The sequence below is a fragment of the Mandrillus leucophaeus genome, unplaced genomic scaffold, assembly GCF_000951045.1.
Source record: "Mandrillus leucophaeus isolate KB7577 unplaced genomic scaffold, Mleu.le_1.0 Scaffold458, whole genome shotgun sequence".
NCBI classification, from domain to species: Eukaryota; Metazoa; Chordata; class Mammalia; order Primates; family Cercopithecidae; genus Mandrillus; species Mandrillus leucophaeus.
Window position 1 is genome coordinate 449,559 of NW_012104898.1, and position 14,536 is coordinate 464,094.

Here is a 14,536-nt window from a genome sequence, read left to right on the forward strand (position 1 = left end):
GATACATATCATTTTCTTTCTCTTTGAAGGATTTTATAAGCATTTATTGCAAGGCAGGTCTACTAGTGACAAATTTCCTCAATTCTTATTTATCTAAGAAAGTCATTATTTCCTCTTCAATTTGAAGGATTTTTATCAATACGGAAGTCTAAACTGGTGGGTTTTACTTTCAACATTTTAAATATTTTACTTCATGCTCATTTTGCTTGCATGGTTTCTGAGAAGTCCAGTGTAATTTGTATCCTTGTTCCTCTACAGGTAAGGTGTTTTTACCCCTGGCTTTCAAGATTTAATTTTCTGTCTGTTTTACTGCAATGTGAATATGCTATGCCTAGGTATATATTCTTTGATATTTATTCTGCTTTGTGTTCTGTGAGCTTTTGGGACCCGTGTTTCCCATCTGTCATTATTTTTGAAAAATTATCAGCCATTATTACTACAAATGTTTGTTCTTCTTTCACATTTTCTTCCAATCTGGTATTTTCATTACATGTATGTTACACCTTTTGTTATTATCCTGCCTTTCTTGAGTATTGTGTTTCATTTTTCTATCCTTTTTCTCTTTGTATTTCAGTTTAGGAGGTCTCTATTGACATAGCATCAAGGTCACTGATTCTTTCCTCAGTCATATCCAGTCAAGTGGTGGGCCCATCAAAGGCATTCTTAACTTCTGCTACAGTGTTTTTATTTCTAGCATTTCCTTTTCATTCTTTCCTAGAGTTTCCGTTTCTTGCTTAAATTACCCATCTGTTCTTGCATGTTTTCCACTTTTTCCATTAGACTCTTTGGCACATTAATGTAGTTGTTTGAAATTCCTGAGTGAGCATTCCAAAATCTCTGCCAAATCTGAGCCTAGTTCTGATGCCAGCTTTATCTCTTCTGACTGCATGTTTTCTTGCTTTTTAACTTTCCTTATAATTTTTTTAAAAGGTGACAGTTCCTGTAACAGGAACTAAGGTAAATGATTTTTCAGTACTGAAAGGTGACTTGCAGCTTATTTTCATATGGTTCAGTAAAATGTAAAATGTATAATGCATACAAATATATAATGTGCCAATTTCTAATTAATTTCCATTCAGTGGTGGGTTTACAGGCATTTACTTTCCTGTATGCTTACAAATTTTCAAGGTAAAATTTTGAGAGCAAATATGAAAAGTTTAGGATGCTAATAACTATAACACACAGTTTTTGTTCTTTCAAAAATGTTATGATGAACATACAGAGATAAACACACATGACAATTGTATGTCACCCTATGAAGGCAAATAAACATTTTCTTTATTTAAAAGCCACATAATTTAGTATTCAATATTATCCCTTCAAAAAGGATTAGGAATTTCTTCCAAGATGTAAAAATGCTATCTAAAATAACATTAACTTAAAATTTTTGGTACTACTGAATTATGAGATAGTTTTTATTATCATACTTACTCATCATAGTTTTTTCAAACCATTAAAATATTTTAAACATTTTGAAAGGAAGATAATTCTATGTAAGGAAAAACTGTAAGTCTAAAATCAAATTAATACTCCAGCAAAAGTGACAGCTAATTTACTTCTGTAAAGCCATGTTTCTGACCAATAATACATCAGAGATACATGGGCATGAAAATCTTCTAAAGTGCCTTGCTTGAGACAGTTTTACCAAAAAAGAGTTAAAATTTTTTCTCAGTAAATAATGCATTTAGATGTTTTACCAAAAATGGCACAATTTTCTACATGTGCTTTTGTTGCCTGGCATCACCGCGAAGCTGCAGAGCAGCTTTGGCAACACCAACCTCCTCATTTCTTAGTTACCGTGTTTACACCCAGCCTCGGGCTGCAGTGACCAGCTCAGGGAAAGACATGAGCAGTGAGACACAAGGAGACATTTGCTGGGATTCTCACATATTTTAAAAGTTTAATCTGTCTTCCTCATGAGCCTTCAGAAGAAATCCATCATTTTCCCTGGATGGGGCAGTATGAAGAGTCTGACAGAGAAGTGTTGCTAACTGGAAGGGAAAACATGACGCTGTTGTGGTCCACTAGGTAGAGCTGAAGGATGAATTAAACCCGGGAGAGGCCCGCCCATCCTGAGAAATGCAGATGAACTAGGCTCTTGGCGAAATTGTTTGAGCCATTAGGTTCGCCTTGGTCATCATTACTTCTATGATATTTATATCTACCTGAGCAGTTTGTTTGTATTTTTATTTGTTTGTTTTGGTCTATTGTCACCAAAAGAATCTAAACTGACATTATACTTTTTAAAAAGAAAGGAAAGGAAACAAAAGAGGAAAAAAGAAACTTTCATTTTTCTTTTATCATTGCCTCCTCATCCTTTTCATCTATGAATTCTTCCAAATAATGGCTTCAGCAACATGAAAACCCACCAAATCTGAAGCATTTTTATTTTTAACAATACTACCACGGGAAGCTGTCTCCTGTCCTTTTATCCACTATTCACGTAGGTTTACTAACAATAGTGTATACTTATAATGTTACATTTTGCTCATTTGGTAATTCCAATATTCAAACTAGAATTCATAAGGGTCAAGGAAGTAGATATAAACTGTATAAAATGGTAAGTGAGAAATATATATGAAATTCTTACTCATAATTCAATATATTTAAAATGTATTACATATATTGTAACTAAAACAAATGATATATATGCAATAGCTGTTAAATAGGCAAAGTTTGTGCTGAAATCAGTTCTATTCTCACTATATTTAGGGGCAAACTAAAGTTTCTCCTGTATCCTAAAACTGTGTTCTGCATTATTTCAGAGTGTAATAATTCACTAATTTCCAAAGATCTTAAACAGTAACAGAAAAGGACAATTAAAAAAATTTCACCACTTGTATCAGGCCTTTTTTTCTGAAAAAAAAATTGTCAGATAAGCCAATGACAGTAAAATTCTATCTGTTAACATGTATAAACCTTCCAGAAATATTTTCACTTGAGATTAGAGTGTGGTTCAACAACAAACTTATGTTGGTTCTACAACAATCAAAGCCAGGAAGTTAAATTATCATTTTTGATTCAACATTTACTCATTTTGGAAATTAGGTATTAGATTATTGCCAGTGAGCTCCAAGAATACAGTCATCAGTTGAGAAACATCCTCACAGAATCCAAAAATATATATTTAGATAACAGATATGTATAGAAAATAAATAATTTGATAAGAATTTTATGTTGACATGTTTCATTAAATATTTACACATCAACCTATGTATTTACACTGATGGAGGCATTTTGAGAGAGATTATGCCCAACTGTAAAAATAAGGCTTAAGCTAAAATGATATTTAAACTACAGAAAATGGCTTATACATAATCTATAAGAGTCCTTCTAAGGGAAAAGCTTCTGAAGTTTTGAACTAAAAAACACATTTTTAGAACATTCTTCTCAAATGATAATCTAAACTTTGATTTAAAATCTCGAGACTCTCAACCAAAAGTGTGGTAAGCTCAATATTATAGGACAGAAATGTAAGTTTTGACTCATTTATGGAACTCCCGGAATATTAGGCTTATTTGTGTAGAGTATTAATACATAAAATCATAAAACTAATCTGAAAATTCAGTGAGACACTTACAGAAATATTTTGTAAGACACTGTACAAATGTAATATATTAAAAATTACTATCAGTAAGGTGTTTGACAAACAAATGATGAGCAAGAAATGTGTAGAATAAGTGAATGAACACAGATTATCCCTTACTTACAATAGTTTCCCTTTATGACAGTGCAATAGCCATATGCAGTCAGTATGCTTTTGACCTACAATAGGATTTCATCCAGATAAACCCATCATAAATTGAAAACAGCGTAGATCAAAAATGCACTTTCCACTTACAACATTTTAAATTTATAATGGGTTTATCAGGACATAACCCCATAATAAGTTAAGCAGCACTTGTATGTAAATTAATAAAAGTAATCAATGAGTAAATGGTTGCATGAAAATAAGTTTTGGAATTCTACTTCTGTTATACACCAGAAGAACTGAAAGCAGCTACTCAAACAGATACGTGCAAAGCAATGTTCATAGCAGCATAATTCATAATAGCCAAAATATAGAAATAACATTGAACAGACATGCCACACTTAAGCAAAATATGGTATATCTGTACAATGGAATATTATTTGGCCTTAAAAAGAAATGAAATTCTGATACATGTTGCAACATGGATGAATCTTAAGAGCATTACTCTGAATGAAAGAAACCAAAACAAAGGTGAAAATACTGAACTATTCACGAAGTATTTAAAATAGAAAAAGTCATAGAGACTGAAAGTAGAATGGGTACTATGAGGGGCTGAGAGTGGGAGGAATAGAGAGTTATTTAATAAGTACAGTTTTTGTTTGGGATGATGAAAAAAATTCTAGAAATGGATAGTGGTGATGGTTGCACAATATGGTGGATGTACTTAATGATACTAAGCATTAAGTACTAAGCAGTACTTAATGATATTAAAATGATTAAAATGGCATATTTTATGTAATATATGTCTTACCACATTTTAAAGAATAAAATTTTATCACATATTGGAGAGCTGTGATTATTACCTAGTTCTCTTTGTTTAAAAACACACACACACGTAAAGTAAAAATGCTCAAAAGTGCCTTTCTCATATTTATCCCACTAAGTGCTACTAGAAATCTTGGACATTACATATAAGACAAACATAAGAAGCCTCTGAAAGGTAGAAAGCAAATTTTCCAGGAACTTCAGGGCCCAAGATATGACACAATGGTAATTTTCTAGGTTTTCTTTTTGCTCATTTATTTCAAACTTAGAGCTGAACAAGCAAAAGCCTAGAAAATATCAATGAGTACAGATGACAAAAAGTCCAAAAATAAGAGGAGAGATAAGTCTAGCAAGACAGAAAACTTTCATAAAATAATAACTCTATTCTAGCCAAACACTACAGAAGAAACTATGGTTGCACTCCCACTCATGCCTTTAAAGTCAACTGGGGATCCTAGATCCTCACCCTTGTGAGGCTATGTTGAGGCACCCAACACCCCCATAGCCGTGTTGTCAGAGGAGGTAAAGTAAGGAGCTGGAATTTTCATTCCAAAATGGTGATAATAATGAAATCCACTCTGGTATCAGTACAGACCCCATAGAAAGCCTCGACCTCCACCCCAAACCAGCAATAAAGAGCTGTCCTTCCTGCTCCCCACTGGAATGGTGTCAGAGGGAAACCAGTGGATAGTCAGCATTTTAACCAATATGAAGCAGTGATGATGCCACCCCTACTACATGGTATCAGTGCAGTTCATATGGGGAGCAATAATAAAACATTTATACCCCTCTTGAAAAAGAAAGTATCAGTGGAGAGCCCGCCCTACCAACTCCGACTAGAAGTAACAAGGAATCCCACCACCATGTGGGAATCAATGGAAGCTACATGGGAAACCTGGACTCCTATCTGCACGTGACAATAATGAGGAAGCTTTCTTTCCTTTGATAGCAATGTAGGAGGAAGTCAGCTAAAACAGAAAATTCAAGTAAGATCCAGGATCTCCTCTCCCCCCAAAAAATAATATCAAAGTCTTTACCCCCAGTACCTCAGAATGTGACTGTATTTGAAGACAAGACCTTTAAAGAAGAAATTAAGGTAAAACAAGGTCATACAGATGGGCCCTAATTTTTATAAAATTAGCATCCTTAGTATCTCGAAGAAAATAAGATTAGGACACAGACACAGAGGAAAGACTATGTAAAGACAGAGAGAGAAGACAGTCATTCTGTCAGCCAAGGAAAGGGCCTTTAGAAGAGACCAAAATTACATTTCTATTGTAAGCCACCCAGCCTGTGGGACTTTCTTATGGCAGCGCTAGCAAAGTAATACAGATGACATCAGCAAGATAACAGAGATGTTAGGATTATATAATAGCGATTTTAAAAGAACATCATAAAAATGCCTCAGGAAGCAATCACAAACAAGATGGAAATACATTTTTTAAAACCAGCCTTAAAAAATAAATAGGAAATATAAAAAGATCCAAACAGAAACTTTAGAACAGAAAAATACTTATCTATTGAAGTATTAAAAAAAAAATCAATGGATAAGTCAGTGGCAGGATGGAGAAGACAACAGAAAAAGAAGTGAACTTGATGAAGAGTAGTAGTTATTACTCAATCTGAACAACAGAGAGAACATAGACATTAAAATATAAACTGAGTCTCAGGGACTTGTGGGACTTTAACAAAAGATCTGGCATTTTTTTCAACACAGTCCTAGGAAGAGAGGAGAAAAAAAGGATGAGACGAAAAAGTCTTTAAAGAAATAATGACCAAAAACTTCCAATGTTGGCGAAAGAGATAAATCTACAGATTCAAGGAGCTGAGTGAGCCCTAAACAGGACAAACTCAAAGAAATCTAAATCAATATACTTCATATTCAAATATCAGAAAACTAAAGAAAAAGAAAATCTTGAAAGCAGTGAGAGAGGAAAGATAGCTGGAAGAATCATAGAAATGACAGCAGATTTCTCATCAGAAACCACAGAGGCAAAAGGAATTGGCACATTTTTGAAGTGCTGGAAGGAAATATTTGTCAACCCAGAATCCTATATCTAGCTAAAATACTCTTCAGGAATAAAGGATAAACCAAGACATTCTCAGATAAGGGGAAATTAAAAGCATTTGTCAATCAGCAGAGCTATTTTGAAGGAATGGTTAAATGAAATTCTCTAAGGGGAAAGAAAATAATAAAAGAAGGAAATATGAAGCATCGAGAAGAATAATAGAAAGAGTAAAACTTATGGAGAAATACATTTTACCATTTCTCTTTGGCATCCTAAATTATGGTTGATAATTGGATTAAAAATAATAGCATTTTCTGAAGTAATTCTCACTGTATGTAGAGAAAATAGTTAAGACAATTATAAATCAGGGAGGGTAAAGGGACTTAAGAAAAGGAAAAATTTTATACTTAAATAAATAGAATGACATTTGAGGAGGCTGTGATAAATTATGTGTATATATTTAATACCTGAGCATCCACTACAAAAGCTGCACAAAGACTTAAGAACTAACAGATAAATCAAAGCACAATTCTAAAACATGTACAAATAACCAACAGGAAGGTAGAAAAAAGAGAAAACACAGAAAAGGGAGAAAATAAAAAATAGACAGAAAAGAAAAATTAAAATGTGAAATTTAAACCCTAAACAGCTTGGCCAACATACTGAAACCCCATCTTGACTAAAAATACAAAAATTAGCCAGGTGTGGTGGTGCATGCCTGTAATCCCAGCTAGTCAGGAGGCTGAGGCAGGAGAATTGGTTGAACCTGGAACCTGGAAGGCGGAGGTTGCAGTGAGCAGAGATCAGACCACTGTACTCCAGCCTGGGCCACAGAATGACTCCCTCTCAAAAAGAAAAAGACAAAGATTGGCAAAACAGATTTTTAAAATATGACTAGCTATATGTTGTCTATTAGAAAACAAGATCAAGTAAAAGGATATGAAAGTGAAAGTATGAAAAAAGTTAGGTCATGCAAACCTCAATCAAAAGAAAACAGGAATGGTTCTATTAACATCAGAAAAAGTAGGCTTCCAAATAAAGGCAATGACTAAAGATAGGGAAGAGTATTTTAAAAATATTTTAGAAAGGTCAGTCCACCAAGAAGACATAGAAATATTAAATGTATGTACCAAGAAACAGAGCTAGAAAACATGTAAAGCAAAAAATAGAACTGATGAGAGAAAGAGATAAATGCATATAGTGAGAGATTTTAATACATTTTTCTCAACAATTGATGGAAGACCTAGACGAAAATCACCCAGGAAATAGAAGAACTCAATAACATAAAACAATACAGTCTAATTCACATTTACAGAACACTCCTCCAAAAACAAAAACTGAATTCAAATCCTTTTTGAGTTCCCACAGAATATATATCAAGATAGATTATGTCCTGAGCTATAAAACAATCCTCAGCAATTTAAAATATTGAAATCATACAGAGTATATTTTCTGAACACACACAAAAAGCCAATAGCAAAAAAGATAACAGGAGAATATCTAAACACTTGGAAACTAAACAACACACTTACAAATAATCTACGAGTCAGAAAATCTGAAAAGAGCTTAAAAAAAGTACATCGGACTGAATGAAAATGAAAATACAACACCAAAAATTAATGGGACATAGCTAAGGTAGTATAGGAAGGAAAATCTATCATATGAAATGCTTACATTATAAAAGAGCAAAAGTTTCAAATTAATAATCAAAACAACCACTTCAGAAACCTAGAATACAAGAGCAAAACAAACTCAAAGCAAGAAGAAAATAATAAAAATAAGCAAAACTTAATGAAATTCAAAAACAGGTAATCAACAGAAAAATCAGAGAACTTAGAAAAAGCTGATTATTTTAAAAAATTAGTAAAATTGAAAAACCTCTAGCAAGACTGACAAAGAACAAAAGAGAGAAAACACAAATACCAATATGAGAAAATCACTACAAATCCTGCAGACATCAAAAAGGTACTAACAGAACACAACAAACAACTCTACACATATATATTTGACAAATTAGAAGAAATGGACAACTTCCTCAAAAAGCACAAACTATTAGTTTACCCAATGTGAAAGAGATAATGTGAATAGTGCTGTAACTATTTAAAAAATTGAATTCAGAACTTAAACATTCTTGAAAAAGAAATCTCCAGGCCCACATAGTGTCATTGAGGAATTTTATCAGACATTTAATGACGAATTTAACACCAAATCTACACAATCTTTTCCAGAAAAGTAGCAGAGAAGGAATACTTCTCAATTCGCTTTATAAAGTTAGTATTAACGTGATACCAAAACCTGAGAGATAGTAAGAAAAAAAGAAACAACATGCCAATAACCCTCATGAATGTGGATACATAAATTGTCAAGAAAATATTAGCAAATGTATTTGAGCAATATATTTAAGAATTATACTCCATAATCTAGGGAGTTGTATTTCAGAAATACAAAAGTAGTTCAATATTCAAAAATCAATGAATAAAATCTACTCTCTACATATTTATGTGTGTATATATACATTTATATATATGAATTTATGTATATATGTATTTATATATGCATTTATGTATGTATGTATATAGAGAGAGTGGATTTTATTCATTAATTTGAAAAGATTAATATAATTGAAAAACCTCTGGCAAGACTGACAAAGAACTAAAGAGAGAAAACACAAGTACTGATATGAAAAAATCACTACAAATATATTATATTTTATATATATATATATAAAATCAGGCTGAAAAAGAAAAGTCATCTAGTCACAGCAATCAATAAAGAGAAAAACCTTTGGCCAGGCACAGTGGCTCACACCTATAATCCCAGCACTTTGGGAGGCCGAGGAGTGCAGATCACGAGGTCAAGAGTTCGAGACCAGCCTGACCAACATGGTGAAACCCTTTGTCTACTAAAAATACAAAAATTAGCCAGACGTAGTGGCACGTGTCTGTAATCCCAGCTACTCAGGAGACTGAGGCAGGGGAATCGCTTGAAACCAGGTGGCAGAGATCACAGAGAGCCAAGATCGTGCCATTGCACTCCAGCCTGGGTGACAGAGTGAGACTCCTTCTCAAAAAAAGAAAAAAACCTCTGACTAAATTCTATGTACATTCATGATCGAAGCTCCAGGAAAATAGAAATATAGGGAAATGTCCTTAACTTGGTAAAGAGCTTGACAAAAACCTACAGCTAATCTTATCCATAATGGTTTAAGACTGAATCCTTCCCTCGAAGATCAGGAGCAAGGCAGGAATGTCTGCTCTTACCACGCCATTGGAAGACCTAGGCAACGAAAAAAGGTCGGGAAAAATAATATACAAATCAGAAAGAAAGAAAGAAAATATATTCCTGTTTACAGATAATATGCTTATGTATGTAAAAAATCCCAAAATTATCTTAGAATTTAAAAAGTGAGATCAGCAAGATCACAGTATACAAGGGAATATGGAAATCAATTGCATTACTAGTTTCTAGAAGTTACACTAGATTTCTAGTAGTAATGCTAATATTTCATTTCGGCAATGAAAATGTGAACATTGAAATTATACTAAAAAGCAATACTCTTTACAGTCACTCGAAAACAAAATACTTAGGTATAAACCTACCAAAAGCTTTAGAGGATGTTTATTTTCAAACTTTAAAACACTGATTTAAAAAAAAAAAAAAAACAGATCTAAATAAATGGAGACATACCTTGTTTATGAATTAAAAGTTTCATAGAGTAAATATGTCATTTAGCCCCAAACTGCCATACAAATTTAAAACAAGCTATGAAAATTCAAGCAAGACTGTTGTACATGTAGACAAAATTATATTTTAATGGAAGGCAAAGAATCTAGACTAACTAAAAATTTTGAAAAAAAAGTAAAATGGAAGGAAACTGTCTACTTGTCTTCAGGATGTATTATTTAGCTAATCAAGATTATTTGGCAAAGGGGTAAACATATAGGTAAATGTCGTAAAATAGAGAGCCTAGAAATAGACCCTCAAAATATAGCCAACTTATTTTTGACAAAGGTGCAGAAGCAATTCAGGGGAAGAAAGAAAGCATTTTAACAGGAGGTGCTGAAGCAACTCAACATTCATGGCAAAAACACGAGCCTTGATCTACGCCTCACACCTTACACAAAAACTAACTCTAAGTAGGTTGCAGAATTAAATGTAGATATGGAAACTATAAATCTTTCAGGAAGAACAGCCAGGAGAAAATCTTCTGGATGGATAGGCAGGAAAAGAACTGTGAGACTTGACGCCAAAGGTATAATCCTTAGACAAAAACTTTGATAAATTGAACTTCATCAAAATGAAAATACCTGCTCTTCAAAAGACCCTGTTAAGAAGATTAAAAGCAAATTACAGACTGGAAGAAAATATTTGAAAAGTACATATCTGATAAAGGACTAATCTCTAGAATATATAAACTCTCAAAACTTAACAGTACAAAACCCCACAATCTCATTAGAAAGTAAGCAAAAGACATGAGCAGACATGAACAGAAGATAAACAGATGGTAAATGCTCATGACAGATATTCCACATCATCAGTCATTAGAGAAGTATAAACTAAAACTGCAATGAGATATTCCTATACACATATCTGAATGGCTAAAATTATAAATAGTGACAATGTAAAATGTTGGCAGGGGTGCAGAGAAACTGCATCACATACTAGTGAGAATATAAAATGGTACAGCTCCTCTGGAAAACAATTTGTCAGTGTCTTTAAAACCAAACATCCAATTACCATGTGACCCAGCAATCACACTCCAGGATGTTTATTCTAAAGAATAAAAAAATTAAATTCACCCAAAAATAGTTGTGTAAATTTTTATTTGTGTATGAAGCAATGTTAATCACCACCCTAAAGATTTTAATTCTGAATAACCAGAAACTGGAAATAACTCAGATGTCTTTGAATAGGTGAATGGTTAAACACACTGGTATATTGATACCATGGAATATTACTCAGCCATAAAAAGTAATAAACTATCAGTATTACGCAAAAACCAGGATGACTCTCCAGAGAATGATGCTACGTGAAAATAAAAGGCAATCACAAAAGGCTATATATTTTATGTTTCAATTTAAATAACATTCTTTAAATAAAACCATGGAAATGGCGAATTGACTGGTAGTTGCCAGGATTTGAAGAGGGGTGGGCAGAGGGAAGTGGATGTGGCTATAAAAGAGCAACATGAGGGACCTTGGGTGGTGGAAATGCTCTTTATCTTGACTGTATCAATGCCAGTATTCTGGTCACACATTGCACTATATTTTTTGCTATATTTATCATCGATAGAAACTGGATAAAGAGTAGATGTTATCTCTCCGTGTACTATTTCTTACAGTTGTGTGTGAATTTATAATTATCTCAGAATAAAACATTTTATTTAAAAACATCTGTTGAATGAATGGATGTTGAAATGAATGAATAAGTTAACTGAAATCATTTTCCCTGTTGCTGTATCTAAGTCCAAATTCTGTTCTCTGGAACTACTAAGGTTAATTTAATTCATTTTATCGTACAAAACTAATTTGTTCCACACATCTGTTAATTAGACTTTTGAATATCATGTTCCACCAATGTCATCCATTCTACAGATTAAAAATACAGTTGATATTAATAATCATTTATTTAACATGTGTAAGTACTAGGGACTGCATACTATTGCCTGGAAGACAAAAGTAGTTAATAAATTCCTTGATATCAAGTAGCTTATCGCTAGAATAGAAGGATACAACAACTATATGAAAACTCAGATATTGAAATCAGAGGGAGAGGAAAGGAAATAATGTCTTACACGTGAGAAGTACCTCTGGCTGGGGAAATCTAGAAAAGTTATATAAAGGATGTGAGTTGCTGTCTGTTCATGAAATAGATGCATAATAGAAGGCAAACTTCAAAGACTTTTTTGCATAATTAGCAAATATGCAACGCAAAAATCTACTGAATCTATTTCTCCCTCTCTTCGCAAACCTGAAAAGGATTCTCTCACTATGGACCTTACTCTAGTGAGTACGTAACAGGCAGAAAGGTGGCTGATTGGGAGAACTGGACTTGAGTAGCCTGAAATCAAAGAAAAATCAGGAAAGAGGAAGGAGTGAGTAAAACGTCTGGAGGAAAAGAAATCTTGTAGCCTTGGATCATTCTGGCTAGGGTAACAATATGACTGACCCCAATCATCTGTAAGGTTGACCTTGTATTACCAAACAGCTTCATAAAAGCGTATGCTTGGGAGGCCAAGGTGGGCAGATTGCCTGAGCTCAGGAGTTCAAGACCAGCGTGGACAACATGGCAAAAACCCATCTCTAGTAAAAATACAAAAAATTAGCTGGGCATGGTGTGGTGTGTGTGTAATCCCAGCTACTTGAGCGGCTAAGGCACAAGAATTGCTTGAACCTGGGAGGCGGAAGTTGCAGTGAGCTGAGATTGCACCACTGCACTCCTGCCTGGGTGACAGAGTGAGACTCTGTCTCAAAATTAATTAATTAATTAATTAATTTAAAAAAATAAAAATAAAATAAAGAAATAAAGTATATGCACCAGAAAAAGAAATGAAATAAGTTACCTTCGTGAGAAATTCATGAAAGCATAAAATTAGGCATCAAAGAGTTTGAGTCAAATTGAAACACCCATGTTCATCAGGGATACTGGCTTGCAATGTTCTTTTCTTATAGCATCCTTGCCTGGCTTTGATTTCAGAGCAATGCTGGTCTCATGAAAGCAGTTTGGAAGTCTTCCTTAATATTAACTCTTTTGAAACATTTTGAGAAGGATTGGCATTAGTTCTTGAAATGTTTGGTAGAATTCAGCAGTGAAGCCATGAGGTCCTCGGTTTTTATTTGTTGGGATATGTTTCATTACTGATGCGATCTCCTTACTCATATGCCTGTTCAGATTTTCTATTTCTCCCTCATTAATCTTTTTTTAGCTGTCATAGAAAAATTTAATTACATGGAACACATGAGAATATATTAGGATTTTTTAAAACAGTTTACAAAATGATATATTTTTTAAAATTTATTTATACATATAAAAAGTATACTTTTAAGTTTCCTATGGAGCTATGGACTGAATTGTATCCCCTCAAAATTCATATGTTGAAGCTCTAACCCCAAATGTGACTATATTTGGAGACAGGACTTTTATAAAACAGAGTTAATGAGGTCATGGGTGCGATCCTAATCCTACAGGATTATCACATAGCACGGGTACTGAGGAAAGAAGGTGGCTGTCTGCAAGGAAGAAAGCACTCACTAGAACTTGACTATGCTAGCACTCTGATATCAGGCTTCCAGACTCCAGAACTGGGAGAAAATCAGTGTCTGTTGGTTGAACCATCTAGTCTATGGTATTTTGTTATGGTATCCTGAGCCTATTAAGATATAGAGTAAATGTAGGTTATTCTCATGACTAGGAAAAGATCTTTTCAGCATTAGTAACAACTTTGAAAGGCTCTGACAGGTAAATTTTATTTAAAAAGTGTTGCACACAAAAACACTTGTCTGTATTCAGGGTCATAGAGTTCTTTTGAAGGACAATGTTATGATGCTTTATAAGAAATCCTACATTACCTTATCTGATGCTTAGCAACACTGACATTTATCACTTGTTACTCCCTTTTACTCTTGATTTTATGATCTGAGCAGATAGAATGTGAAATGATGTTTTTTTTTTAATGACTTCATCAATTGTGATAAAATTACATGCTTTAAATTCCTCAAAAGTAAGACACTACAGTTATCTTATATTAAAGCAGTCATTTGAAATTAGTGTTATATAACTAGGATGATCACGTGCTTGATTGGCTTGGGACAGCCTTGGTTTATGTACTCTATACTAGCATAATTGTTAGCAGTGCCTGCTTTCACTCTCAAAAAAAATCCTCGTAAATGATGGCCAATCTACATATAATCAATTACAGAACAGGATAGTTACATTGAAGGAATTTTATAAACGTAGTGCTTAGTCTGGGGAAGGAAATACCATCCATCATTAAAATCTGAAAAATATGGTT

The 14,536-nt window shown here is 33.5% G+C and overlaps 1 protein-coding gene across 1 annotated transcript in view; it reads right to left on the bottom strand.

Moving 5' to 3' along the window:
• Positions 1–14,536, bottom strand: part of PXDNL (peroxidasin-like) — a 560,917-nt gene that overhangs the window by 299,953 nt on the left and 246,428 nt on the right. The window lies entirely within an intron of this gene.